The sequence below is a fragment of the Sitophilus oryzae genome, unplaced genomic scaffold (genome assembly GCF_002938485.1).
Source record: "Sitophilus oryzae breed Bouriz unplaced genomic scaffold, Soryzae_2.0 scaffold_910_pilon_pilon, whole genome shotgun sequence".
Classification (NCBI taxonomy): domain Eukaryota; kingdom Metazoa; phylum Arthropoda; class Insecta; order Coleoptera; family Curculionidae; genus Sitophilus; species Sitophilus oryzae.
Genome location: NW_022147540.1, coordinates 1861873 through 1876889, shown reverse-complemented (window position 1 = coordinate 1876889; position 15017 = coordinate 1861873). Strand labels below are relative to the sequence as shown.

General features: G+C 31.0%; 2 protein-coding genes across 3 annotated transcripts in view; one reads left to right on the top strand and one right to left on the bottom strand.

Moving 5' to 3' along the window:
* Positions 1 to 15017, top strand: part of LOC115890750 — a 45727-nt gene that overhangs the window by 5048 nt on the left and 25662 nt on the right. The gene's annotated exons all lie outside the window — the stretch shown is intronic.
* Positions 1 to 15017, bottom strand: part of LOC115890742 (elongation of very long chain fatty acids protein AAEL008004-like) — a 92016-nt gene that overhangs the window by 53437 nt on the left and 23562 nt on the right. The window contains exon 1 of one of the 2 annotated variants that reach the window (XM_030911064.1): positions 11704 to 12021. The exons of the other annotated variant lie outside the window; for it this stretch is intronic. The gene's annotated coding sequence lies outside the window, so the exon portion shown is untranslated. Of the gene's footprint in view, positions 1 to 11703; positions 12022 to 15017 lie in introns of those variants that run through there. 2 annotated transcript variants of the gene reach the window in all.

Here is a 15017-nt window from a genome sequence, read left to right as displayed (position 1 = left end):
ATATTCAAACTATTTCTTCAATTCTTTCATGTAAAAAACTGTAGTTTTGCATTTTATTACAGTTTCTATTTTTCTCTATTTCCTATTTTATAGATTTTCCAGCAGGAAAACTCATATTAGCAATGTTATGTGTCAGGTTACGAAATCGATACGGAGATAACGACAGAATTTAGTCCATTTACGACTATATCACACGAACATTTACTGTATTAAATAATATATTCTAGCTAGGTATATAAATCACAAGAGTGCTTAGCTCTGCTTTAAATGGGTATATAAGTTTATTAATATTTATTAATTTATCTAGAAATAAAGTAATTATTCACTCAAGAATTTATAATAGTTCATCAGAAATCAAATTTTTAATATTATTATTAGATTACAGTTGAGGGTTGGAACCTTTGGTGTTACACAGCAAAATAAAATTACACTAAATCACCACAATACACCAAAACACTTTTACTTTTACACTGGACGCGCGTTTCGCTAACCATGTTAGCATCATCAGCAGATGATTATAAACTAATGTCCAATCTACAAGTTGAGCGTTTATATACTCGCCCAGTAGGTACCGAGTGGGCGTGGCAAAATCTAGCCAACCGAGTCAGAGCCCACTGAGCGTAACAGTTAATTTCCGCCACTAGAGTAGTAGGAACAAAGAACTTGAAGGGATTGGACCGTTGACTCTGTTCATACTCTCTTTACATTTATTAATTCTGATGCTTTCATATGCATCTAATTGCCTGTAATTTGAGACTTGTTTAATTAATTTTAAATTATTAAGATCTATACAATGTTCTTTATCAACAATATGTTCGGCAACGCAAGATTTATCCGGTCTACCATATCTTATCTGAGCTAAATGATTTTTAAATCTAGTTAATATTGATCTTCTAGTTTTTCCCAACATATTTCTGATTACAATCTTTACAAGAAATTTCATAAATACCTGAAAGAAAGACGAATAAAAAAAAGAAATACTAATAATTGCCTGGAATTTGATATCTATAGGAAAAATACCACCACACGCAGATATATTCCTAATGAATCACATCATAGTGCTGAACATAAAATGGCTAGTTTAAATTTCTTAGTTCATAGGTTACTTAGTTTCCCACTTTCCAACGAAAGATATGAAATAGAAAGAGATTACATTGGGAATGTAGTTGAGTGTAACGGATATTCTCCTTCGCTAGTTGATAAATTAATTAGAAAATGTAGGTATAGGTTAATGATTTCTGAAAATTCGACTTTTCAAGTGGAGAAAGATACGTCTAAATATTTTTCAATACCGTTTGATAGAGAGTTATCCCGTGGTCTAAAAGGAATTTTTAAGAATGTCAATTATAAACTTGTGTATAGTGCTAATAATAAATTACAACCATTAATAAGGTAATCCAAAGGATAAAACACCTCCACTGGAAAGGTCAGGTATTTATGAAATTTCTTGTAAAGATTGTAATCAGAAATATGTTGGGCGAACTAGAAGATCAATATTAACTAGATTTAAAGAACATTTAGCTCAGATAAGATATGGTAGACCGAATAAATCTTGCGTTGCCGAACATATTGTTGATAAAGAACATTGTATAGATCTTAATAATTTAAAACTAATTAAACAAGTCTCAAATTACAGACAATTAGATGCATATAAAAGCATCAGAATTAATAAATGTAAAGATAGTATGAACAGAGTCAACGGTCCAATTCCTTCAAGTTCTTTGTTCTTACTACTCTAGTGGCGGAAATTAACTGTTACGCTCAGTGGGCTCTGACTCGGTTGGCTAGATTTTGCCACGCCCACTCGGTACCTACTGGGCGAGTATATAAACGCTCAACTTGTAGATTGTACTTTAGTTTATAATCATCTGCTGATGATGCTAACATGGTTAGCGAAACGTGCGTCCAGTGTAAAAGTAAAAGTGTTTTGGTGTATTGTGGTGATTTAGTGTAATTTTATTTTGCTTATTATTAGATTATAAACTAAAAATGCAGAAAATATTATTAGATACATTATTCGCCGCTTTCTTGACCAAATCAATGCAAAATATACCTTAAAATTTCATGTTTCAACTATATAGCTATCTGATTTTCCAATTTATACAAAGAAGCGAAAGCAAGAGTATATAATGATACATAACACAACCCCAGAATTCCAAGCTGGCAATGGAATGCGACACGGAGGTGCAATATCCCCAAAACTCTTTACAGCAACACTAGACGAAATCTTCCGTCAACTAGACTGGACCAACAAAGAATTTGAAAATAGAAGGAGAATATCTTGACCATCTAAGATTCGCTAATGACATAGTAATTGCCAATAGTCCTAAAGAACTACAAATATCAGTCAAAGAACTAAATACAACCAGTAATAAAGTAGGTGTCAAAAAAAAATCAGTAAAAGATCAAGTAATGTTCAACGAACTGGTGGACAGAAAAGTCTCAATTAACAACTAATACACAGCTAAGAATCCCTATTTTAATGTAATTATATAATAATAAATCAAATCAAGAAATTATGGCAAAATTATTAATAGTAAGAACATCTCTAGAAATTTAAAAATCAGAATATACCAAGCAATGATAGATACGACCAATAGTGCTGTATGCATGTGAAACGTGGACGTTCAATGCAACGGAAAGTTCAAGGCTAGAAATTTGGGAAAGAAAAATTCTGAGGAAGATTTTTGTAGGCAAGAAGACTACATATGGACCAGAAGAACAAATAATGAAGAATTAAAGCAACTATATCGGGCACCGAGTATAACGGGAGTAGCAAGAGCACAAAAACTGAGATGGCTGGGACACATTGAAAGAATTATGAAGCAAGAATTCCTAGTATGATAATGAAACGTGAAATAGGTGGAAAGAGAAGGAGGGGTAGACCGAGAACCAGATGAAAAAAGGAGGTAGAAGAGGACTTGAGGAGGATAAGAGTGGATGGGTAGAGAATAAAGGCGAAAGACAGGAACAAATGGAGAAAGATAACCAATCAAGCCATGATCCTTTTATGCTTTTAGGTATATTATATATAATAATAAATAAAAATGTAATATACTATAATAGGACGTTGGCATCATTATATATATATATATATATATATATATATATATATATATATATATATATATATATATATATATATATATATATATATATATATATATATACAAAATGAACTGGCGTTGCTCACGAAATAACTAACCTACACAATTACCACCGAGAGTTATAATTAACAAAATAATGAATCAGATATCTTTATAGTTACCATAAAGGAAGTAACTGATTATGATTAACATATAAATGAATTTACTATGACTTATATAATAAACAATAGGACATTATTGATATGTTTTTATAGTAATATTACCCACCAAAAATTATTTCGATTTTTTAAAGGTAGTTCAAGTAGACCTGCTTTACTCTTTATTGCTAGATCGTCATGATCATTAATTAATTATTATCCGTTAGGTATAAAAGACAGATTGTCTAGCCATAACTGTAAATAATGAAATAAAAAATAACATGGAAAACTTATCAGATCAATAAATTTTAGGCGATATGTTGTAAATTTCATGTAATATAAAAATGAGGTAACAATAATAAGTTGGATCATAAATTTTGGGAACATAATTATTTATAGTGCCCCAAATAATACTTTATTTTCAATACATATCTTTTTGATGAATTGTAGCAATTTTTTTCGGTTATCGGTCATACGTGATCCTATGAGATATATGGAGGAAGTACAAACAAGGTTTTCTAGATATATTACGAATTTTTTTGGAACTTTAGTTTCGGAGATATACATTTAATCGGACATTTTTAAAAAAAATAATTTTATTTTTCAGAAACTATTAGAGACAGAGTTTACCAAAAATGCTTTTTATAACTACTAGTGGGTAAATGAATTTCTAGATATATTACGAATTTTTTTGGAACTTTAGTTTCGGAGATATAAATTTAATCGGACCTTTTTAAAAAAATTAATTTTATTTTTCAGAAACTATTAGAGACAGAGTTTACCAAAAATGCTTTTTATAACTACTAGCAGGTAAATGAACTTCTAGATATATTACGAATTTATTTGGAACTTTAGTTTTGGAGATATACATTTAATCGGACATTTTTAAGAAAATTAATTTTATTTTTCAGAAACTATTAGAGACAGAGTTTACCAAAAATGGTTTTTATAACTACTAGTGGGTAAATGAATTTCTAGATATATTACGAATTTTTTTGGAACTTTAGTTTCGGAGATATACATTTAATCGGACATTTTTAAAAAAATAATTTTATTTTTCAGAAACTATTAGAGACAGAGTTTACCAAAAATGCTTTTTATAACTACTAGTGGGTAAATGAATTTCTAGATATATTACGAATTTTTTTGGAACTTTAGTTTCGGAGATATAAATTTAATCGGACCTTTTTAAAAAAATTAATTTTATTTTTCAGAAACTATTAGAGACAGAGTTTAACAAAAATGCTTTTTATAACTACTAGTGGGTAAATGAATTTCTAGATATATTACGAATTTTTTTGGAACTTTAGTTTCGGTGATATAAATTTAATCGGACATTTTTAAAAAAATTAACTTTATTTTTCAGAAACTATTAGAGACAGAGTTTACCAAAAATGCTTTTTATAACTACTAGGGGGTAAATGAATTTCTAGATATATTACGAATTTTTTTGGAACTTTAGTTTCGGAGATATACATTTAATCGGACATTTTTAAAAAAATTAACTTTATTTTTCAGAAACTATTAGAGACAGAGTTTACCAAAAATGCTTTTAATAACTACTAGTGGGTAAATGAATTTCTAGATATATTACGAATTTTTTTGGAACTTTAGTTTCGGAGATATAAATTTAATCGGACCTTTTTAAAAAAATTAATTTCATTTTTCAGAAACTATTAGAGACAGAGTTTACCAAAAATGCTTTTTATAACTACTAGTGGGTAAATGAATTTCTAGATATATTACGAATTTTTTTGGAACTTTAGTTTCGGAGATATAAATTTAATCGGGCATTTTTAAAAAAATTAATTTTATTTTTCAGAAACTATTAGAGACAGAGTTTACCAAAAATGCTTTTTATAACTACTAGCGGGTAAATGAATTTCTAGATATATTACGAGTTTTTTTGGAACTTTAGTTTCGGAGATATAAATTTAATCGGACCTTTTTAAAAAAATTAATTTTATTTTTCAGAAACTATTAGAGACAGAGTTTACCAAAAATGCTTTTTATAACTACTAGTGGGTAAATGAATTTCTAGATATATTACGAATTTTCTTGGAACTTTAGTTTCGGAGATATACATTTAATCGGATATTTTTAAGAAAATTAATTTTATTTTTCAGAAACTATTAGAGACAGAGTTTACCAAAAATGCTTTTTATAACTACTAGCGGGTAAATGAATTTCTAGATATATTACGAATTCTTCTGGAACTTTAGTTTCGGAGATATAAATTTAATCGGACCTTTTTAAAAAAATTAATTTTATTTTTCAGAAACTATTAGAGACAGAGTTTACAGTACATACAAGGTGAGTCATACTTTGGTATGATTCCTTGTGTCTTGTATGAGCGTTGGTATGATTCCAGAAAAATTACTACTACTTTTTTGTATAGTTCATAATTATCAAATAAACTTTTAGTCACGTGGTTGACCGACACAGCGTTGCCAACTTTTACACATTTTCTTTTAATAAAAATATTTTAGGAATAAAAATAAATAAATATTCTATAGTAAATAAATGAATAATATATAAAATAAATGAAAATATAATTGTTCATATTACTAGGAGAAAAATTTGTCTGATTAAAATAGTTAGAGTTAACAAACTTTGTTGACAGATTCGAACAAAAATGTTATGTCATTTCTAGGCCTACTGTGACGCAATTTTAATAAAGTCATACCAGTTAATCTTTATTGAAATAAAAAATTTTACACAGACTGTTTGTAAAATATTGTGAATGAACGGTATTGTTAAGATTTCAATATTCTTATCATGCAAGCTGTGATTTTAGTTAAAAAATATTTATCCTATCCAGTATTAACTGTAAATTGTAGACACACATTGAATTTCGAAATACCCATTCACCACACACGTCTCAACGACCACCAAGTTTTTAATTCACTTCCATAATCAAATAAAAAAAAATCATTACAAACTTGACATTGAATTTAAATAAAAAAAAACGTGTGAACTTTCCTTTTTATTTATTAAGTCGATTTTAATATTTTTTGACGGGAGAACGTATAAAACATTTTAATATTTATAAACAGCAAGTTGGTATAATTTGCGGTCAAGTGGAATTATGCCAATTTATTAAATTTTTATAATTTAACGTTACAATTTAAAAGCAACGTTCGAATTATGAGTAATAAAAAGGTAATTATTGCAAATTAATGTGTTTTTTATAAGGCACTTACTTTTGCAGGTGTAGATTTATAAGTTAATTTGTTTTATTTATTAGCAATGTCAAATAATATATATTTGATGGATGTAGCCAATTCAGTTTGGTTAAATTTTTAACATCATAACTTTTTGACTGAAATTGTAAATTTTGGAACTTTTTATATTTTTAAATTAATCATATTTTTATTCTGGAAAAAGTTATGATGGAACAGTTTCTGTTGAACCTTTCACATTTTTGATTTCAGTCGAATACTACATTGTCAACATGTTTAATTTTTGTCAATGATGATAAGTATTGATTATTTTGATTCCAAATATCTCAAAATCCATTCCTCTCAGCGATTTTTACCAAGAGACCTTTTTTAGGTAAAAAGCGTCGTAAATGTATATTTTTTTGCTCAGTAATTTTATACAGGTACGGACAAAAAGTTATTACTCTTCAAACCAGTTAAAAAATATGTAGGTGGCGACCCCTACATAAAAGAGTCATATTGACAACTAAATCAAATTCCATGTCAAAAAACTCCCAGGAACAAATTTTCATCCAAATATTTCCGTTTGTTTTTGAAATTATTTGGAAAAAATCCGAAATAAAAATGAAATTTCTACACCCTGTATCTTCGAAACGAAGCTTTTTAGGACATACATTTGTACGAACTTTTTTACTTATTTTTATCTGTAGAATATGCTGTCGAAGTTCGATTATGTTTGATGCTTTGCCTAATTTTTTACTATTTTTTCAACTACCAAAAAAAAACAAATGTCAATGTAAAACCTGGTCACCTTAATTCATAAATCATAATCATACGTATAACTAGATAGTCTAATGACTTATATTTAATTAATATATCTAGCTAATTAACTGGTTACTGATACCATAATTATCGCATTAATACTATTAGATACATCTAAAAATCTCGAAAATTATTTTTTGAACAGTAAAATTAAGCATTATATTAATGTTTAATTGATCTATTTCTGTGCGCCATTGAGATCTAAGACAATTTTTTGCCAATTGTTTTTAAATCTTAGGTAATTTTAGTCTATTAGGGAAATGAAACATTATATATTTTATACTAAGGGCTATACAAAGGTTAGTATTGGGTCGAGATTTCCGTATGTAAGAAGAGTACAATGCGTTTATAATGTACTGAACAAAGAGAGGACAGTAAACACGTTGCCAAACGTATGAAATAAACCGAGAAACTGTGCACATCGCTAAGAGACGTGGAAGGGGATATAGCAGATTTGTCGCAGTTGACCGGTCGACCCAATCAATACCTCTGTCAGTACTTAAAGTTCTAGGGAATACGTCATGCGGTCAGCTTCACGATTTAATTACGTCTCGTGATACTTAATTTGTTTATTTATTAACGAGTCGTTGTAATTTCCCTATAGCTTGATTTTTTTAAGTGCAAGCTAGAAACACTTGCATTTTTGGTAAAAATAAGTGGAATTGAGTGGGTGTTCGATAGTGGTCGCGCTATTAGAACTCTGATTCAAAAACCGATATCTCGAAATCTATTGGAAATAATAGATTGTAGTTTTTTCAAAATCTTTGTTAATATATTTCTGCTGTATTTTCTTTGTAGACAGTATGTGAAAATCTTTACCAATAAAAAAAATTACACGATTGCTGAAAATTGCTATGCTCTAAAAGTAAATGGATGGATTGTTTACAATTTTTGAATGGATAAAACAACCTTATCGAATTTTTCTTATGTAAACATATTGTAAAATATCCGATCTTGAAAATAAAAAAAAAGTTTCAATATCTAAAGTGGTTCTTGAGTTATGGCCTGTTATGTGTTAAAAAGTTGAGTTTTTAAATTATCGCGATTACTGACGTTTTCTCGTTATAAAAAAAAATTACACCCTAACGATATCCTTATAATTCCATTTCAGATGCTCAGAAACATGTCTAATGATTTTATCTAGTTATCTCTTGAAAAAAAAGTCTTTTAAAAATAAGCGATTTGCGATCGTGATTTTACTTTACTTGATAGGGAAAGGCGTATCGGCAACGCCGCAACAGCACACCGTCGCGCGTCGCGTCGGTCCGTCGCATTTCTCTCACTCCGACTTAATAAGATCCCTATGCGATTTACTTCCACACATGTAAATGCCGACCCAAAAGTAACAGTTGCCAGTACGGTACAAGAACTTTAAAAAAGTATTCATTAATTTTTGAGGGAGCCTACAACATATTTAAAAATGGTTGATTAAGCTGAAAATAATAAAATAATGATGATGATGATGATACTTGAACTATTTCCAATTTTTTTACAGTAATATTGCCTAAATTCATTTAATCGTTCTCTATTTTCAATAATTTCAATAATCTCTTGCAAAATGAAACACTAATTCACCAGAATACACCAAAACACTTATATTTTTATCACTGGACAAGTGTTTCGCTATCCATGTTAGCACTATCAGCAGATGATTAAGATTCAGTGTGTTAAAAGTATGTTATGGTGTATTGTGGTGACTTAGTGTTTTATTTTGCTGTTGTAATAGTCCAATCAGTGGGGGGCCATTAAAGGCCTCTGCCATACAAAAGGTGGTGTAGTAGTAATTTTTTAATATGTTGTTAAGGTTTAGGTCTTGATGAGAAATCCAAGTTTTCGACCTTGGGGTGCGAACGCTCGAGCCGCCATCTTGAATTAAAGATAAAAAAAACTATATTCTTCAAAATATATCCGGAGCGGTAAATCTTACGATCAAAATGTTGGAATAAAAGTTAGATATCGATATTTTTTCGATGTATCAAGTATAACGGGACATCGTAAAAAGGGCCGAACAATCAACTTCCAGAAAGTGTGGAATTCGGAGATAACCGAATCAATATTTTGGATGGAGGATACCTTTGAAGAAGTTGTATGTCACCATAATGATTCATTGGCGCACATTTCCGAAAAGTACGTTCAATATGTACGGAATCACTACGGTTCACATGCAGTCGTTGTTTTTGATGGATATCCGAGTGACGGAGCCAAAAGGAATACCAAAGCCGCAGAAAGACTTCGCCGATCGAAAAAGCATATATGTCTGCGGATGCTCTCTTCGATGAAACAATGCCCGTTCAAGTTTCCCAGGAATTATTTTTAGCCAACGAAATCAATAAAGGCCGTTTAATTTCGATGCTCACCAAAAAAAATGGAGCAGGCTGCTATTACTGTCAACCAGGCGGAAGAAGATGCTGATGTGTTGATTGTCAGAACAGCGATTTCCTTGTGCCCAAAATTTGATGCTGTTTCGTAGTTGGCGAAGACGTTGACCTTCTCGTTTTGCTGACAGCATTGGCACCGTCTCAAGGAAACATCTACCTCCGCAAACCAGGAAAAGGCAAAATTGCTGAAAGAATATATTCAGCTAATAGTTTAAAACTGGAAAAAGTAGCTGAGAACATTCTGTTTCTCCATGCTTTTAGTGGCTGTGACACGACATCGTCAATCTGCAACCAAGGAAAAATAAAGTTTTGTTCGCTTCTCCAGAAAATAGCAGGACTCAGTGACACCATTGGCATTTTTAAACATCAGGATGCAACACCAGAGGACATCGCAGATACTGGAGCACGCTTTCTCGTTGCTTTGTATGGTGGCAACTTGGAAGAAGACACCTTAGAAGAAATCCAGCCAATATTACAACCAACGTTTTGCTAGATCAACCACAAAAAGTAAATCCAATCTTCCTTCATTGCCACCAACGAAGGATGCTGCGCGGTATCATTCTTTCAGGACATATCATCAAGTCCAGAAATGGTATGGAATCGAGAAAAAAACCTAAAGACTGGGACTGGAAACTGGGCAGCAGTGGGCTTGTTCCACTCACCATGACAAAACAAGCAGCACCCGACAACTTATTGAAATTCATTTCATGCACTTGTAGAAAAGCATGCGGCGCAGCATGTGGTTGCAGGAAAGCTGGGTTGAAGTGTTCCGTTGTATGTGGCTTCTGCAGTGGTCAGTCATGCGAAGATGACCAAGACTTAACAATGGAAGAGCAATATATTCCCATGAGCACCGATTACGATGACACCGCAGATAATACTCAAATACTTTTTATGTTGAGCGTTATATTTCAATGAGACATATGAAGGTTATAACATATTTTTTTCGCTCCGTGTCACCGTGGCACTACCTCACCAGCCGCTGCTCTTTATACCTATGTAAAAAATAGCGAGAATTTCGGAAAAATTACAAAATTGGGGAGTTTTTCTATTTTTTTGGAAAATATGTTCAACTTTTCGTCACTGTAGCTTCTCTCCAAGATGGCGGCTCGAGCGGTCCCACCCCAAGGTCGAAAACTTGGATTTTTTGTCAAGACCCAAACCTTAACAACATATAAAAAAAATTACCACTACACCACCTTTTGTATCGCAAAACACCCCACTGACTGGACAATAACACCAAATGTTCCACCCCCCAACTGCAATTTTTAGTAATCTGTTATTGATAGTACTATATAGGGTGAGTCTTAAATAAGTGCAAATATTTTTAGGACTAGTGTATTTCGACCCCAGAAACACGATTTAAAGTTTTTTTTCGCGAAAAAAAAAATAAATTTGGAAAAAAAATTGTTATTTTTTTTAGTTTTTGGTTTGGTTTCAAACCAAAAACATAATTTCTTGATAATATGGCAACAAAGGGAGTAGAACTTTTAAGTGTTTATTTCAGTTAAATCTACAACTAAGAAAACCCAGAAACGAGCCCAGAAAAGATCCAGTGATTCTCAAAATTTAAGCAAAAAAAAATATTTTTTTTTGGAAATTTTCGAAGTAAAATTACTCGGTTATTTTGGACTTATTTGAAAAACGGTAAAGAGAAAATATGTTTCTTTTATCAAGATCTACCAGCCCAGTAAATATTTGGACTTATTTAAGACCCACCCTGTATAATAATACCGCCAAAATTGTACGATATAAAACTAAGAAACATTAACTTGATTAAGTATAATACAGTTGTTATCAATATTTAATATTTTTATCTTTAAATTGCCAATAACACGAAATATTTTTTTATAAATAAATTATAATTAGTATAAAAGTTCTGCCATCATTTTTGGAGTATGTGAAAAAAACAAACCATAAAAATGTATTTTAAACACAAACTCTGAAATTATTAACTAATTTCAAATGATTTTATCTTTTTTTAATGTCAAAACATATTTTGACCCTACAATATCATATTTCCATAGTCACGTTATCACTAGACACATTCCTAGAGATTTATCAATAAATTTAAATAATATTAAAGTTATGGATTTACCTGAAAATTGAGCAAGTAGTTGTATATCCCCAAAATTAATCAAAAACACCAAAAAAAGACCACGTTTCACACACACCGGTACGCGATAAGAATAACAAATCGAAATACGGCAAAAACCAAGTCGTACCGGCTTCCTCTCTTTGCTAAGCAGCAGTAGAGTACCCGCGCCAGCCAGTAACGACCAGAGTACTACTGAATTGTTCGATAAAAACGATCGAAAATTCGAATGAAAACTGCTACACCGCGCGCTATACCGAAGTGCTGAGGGTACTGCTGATAACTCGGTCCGATTGAGTTCGCTTTCAGTGGAGTACCTGGCCGCACCTCCCACTATGTGTATATATATATGTTCAAATACGATTTGATTGTTTTTGGGAATTTTCGGTACCGTTTTGGACTTTGGTCTTTCCGAACTGGTCTTTAACTCATTCGTTTTGTTCATGTTTTATTTGTTGCTTTTGGGATTGACGATTATTGAGCGGGTATATGGTTTTTCTAAAAAAGATTTTGGATACTTTCCGTCCATTTAAATGTCATTTGCCATTGATTAGTTTTTGATTACGGCCTGACGCAATTATTAAGATATAATTTGAGTTATACATTAAAACGTTTTCCAAAAATGTTGAATTAATAACGGAATAATAGGGGTTTTTGACATAATTATGCCTTGTGACACTTAGCAGAATAAGTATACTGAGAGAATTTAAATTAACAATTTAGCACGTTTATCTACCTTGCTATCATAATTTTCAGCTTATTCAATCATTTCCAATTATGGTGTGGCCTCCTTCCTATCTTTGTCTTCATGGGATAGAAAATCCCATGTAAATTTTAATGGGGTCAATTATTGGCTTCCCTAATTATTTTAGAGAATAATTCTATGTAGGTTTATTGAAGAGCACTAAAACCCACATTCAAAAGAATAACTTTAGATATTTTTGATTAGCCCGTTTACGAGTTATCGCTGATTTCTTTTTAATATTTCTCCTTTCTTATGGCACTGTATTTACTTATGAGCACCAGTCAAGGTAAAAGATAACTGTCAAATGAAGTTGCCATTTCAGAAATTTATCTATTTAGTGCTTTATTATTATTATTAAAAACTCATATCTACATCGAAAATATTAGCCATGAATTACACTACCGAAGAAAAAGTATTAATGATTAAATGGTATTATCAAGGAAATAGCTATCAAAAGGTGTCGGACATGTTTGCTGCTCTGTATCCGAATAGACCGATACCTGGAAAATCTACAATCGCAAGGAATATCCAGAGATTTGAGACCAAAGGTACCCTAATAAATAACTGCAGATGTGAAGCAAGACAAAGAGAAGATGCAAGAAATGATACCGACTTGGAAGTTGTATTGTGCGTGGAAGAGAACGATGAAAACATCAGCGCTAGGAAACTTGAGGATGAAAAAAAAAACCCAGAGGATGCCGCTAGGGAAAATCAGGAAGTTTGGTACCAAATGGATGGCTGCCCGGCACATAGTACCCTGGCTGTTCGGGAATATTTAGACAATAGTTTTAACGGAAACGTTATTGGCCTAAATCATACAAATTATTTCTTTCTCTGTGGCCATTTAAAAAAACAGGATATACAAGGATAAAAAATACCCAAATCTAGACGAGTTAAAAACCAGTTTACCAACTAGCGAATGTAAGAAGAGAATTTTATGATCGCCTGGGTTATTGTCTAGCAGTCGATGGAGGAATATTTGAACATCTTCTTAAATCCTAAAGTTCTAACAATTTACCTATATTATTATAACAATAGTACCTAAATTAATAAGTTATTGAATATTGTAATAATACTATAATTAACCTTGTAATTGATTACTTTATTTTACTTTAATTCATATTAATTTGTATTTATAAATACATCTTTAAGATTTCCGATGTAGGAATGAGTTTTCAATAATAATAAAGCACTAAATAGGTAAATTTCTGAAATGACAACTTCATTTGACAGTTATCTTTTACCTTGACTGGTGCTCATAAGCAAATACAGGACCATAAGAAAGAAAAAGAAGAAATATTTAAAAGAAATCGGCGATAACTCGTAAACGAGCTAATCAAAAATATCTAATGTTATTTCTTTTGAATATGGGTTTTAGTGCTCTTCAATAAACCTAAATAGAATTATTCTCTAAAATAATTAGAGAAGCCAATAATTGACCCCATTAAAATTTACATGGGATTTCCTCTGTCCCGTCCGACGATGCAACACCCGGTATACCATGCCAAAGAACTGTTTTTATTGGTAATATTAATATTTACTTTTTTATTTTCTTGTCTTTTTTATTGTTCTATTAGTGTAACTTTTTTTGACTCCAACTTTGTATATTTCGTTTTATTTACGTTTGAGGTTTTATTGAATCTACGTTAATTATATAGATTATTTTTGGATTTTCTGAATGAGATTTAAAATAATTTCCATTCATTTAATTTCAATTTTCCATAAATTACTAAACAATTAGGTACTTTTTAATATTTTTCTAAATTAAATAACATGTTTTCCAAAACATATTGTCATAATTTATAAAGCCGTGATTAGTAATTTTCTTCCAAATGTGTTTAAATTATGATTGTTTTTAAATTGCCCATAAAAAATACATTTCTTAAAATAATTAGGAAATAATTATTATATTACGCAATTTTTATTTTTAGTTGTAGGTACTTTATTGTATTCTACCGTATGATCGAATAAAAACGGCGTCAGCGATGGCTATGAAATGAAGATCGCTGTTATTTTATATGTAAATTTATATGGGAAATGTAATCGATCTTCATTTCCCAGCCAACTGGACGCCGTTTTTTTTCGATCATACGGTATATTAATGTAGGTGGTAGGTAATTATTATTAATTTCTAAATATTAAATTTTACCACATAATTTGTGCATTTCATTAAAAATGATATGAAAAAAATCTTATATGATTAAATTTACCAAAGTTTGCAATGACACAACTAATATATGTCGGTATATCACAGAGTTAAGGAAACTACAGGTCGCACAACACTCAATAGAACGAAATATGATGGGAATAACCAAGAAAGACCGTAAAAGACCCAGGTAATAGATGTCATCCACAGAATCAAATCCCTCAAACGGCAATGGGCAGGATACCTGGCAAGAAGGATGGATAACAGATGGACCAGAAAAATTACAGCATGGTACCTACGACGAATTAAGAGATTTAGAGGATAACCAAACCTGAGATGGAACCAGATGGAACCATGATATCAGGAAATTAGCAGGGATAACTTGGGCCCGGATTGCCAACAATCAACAACAATGGGTCCAATTAC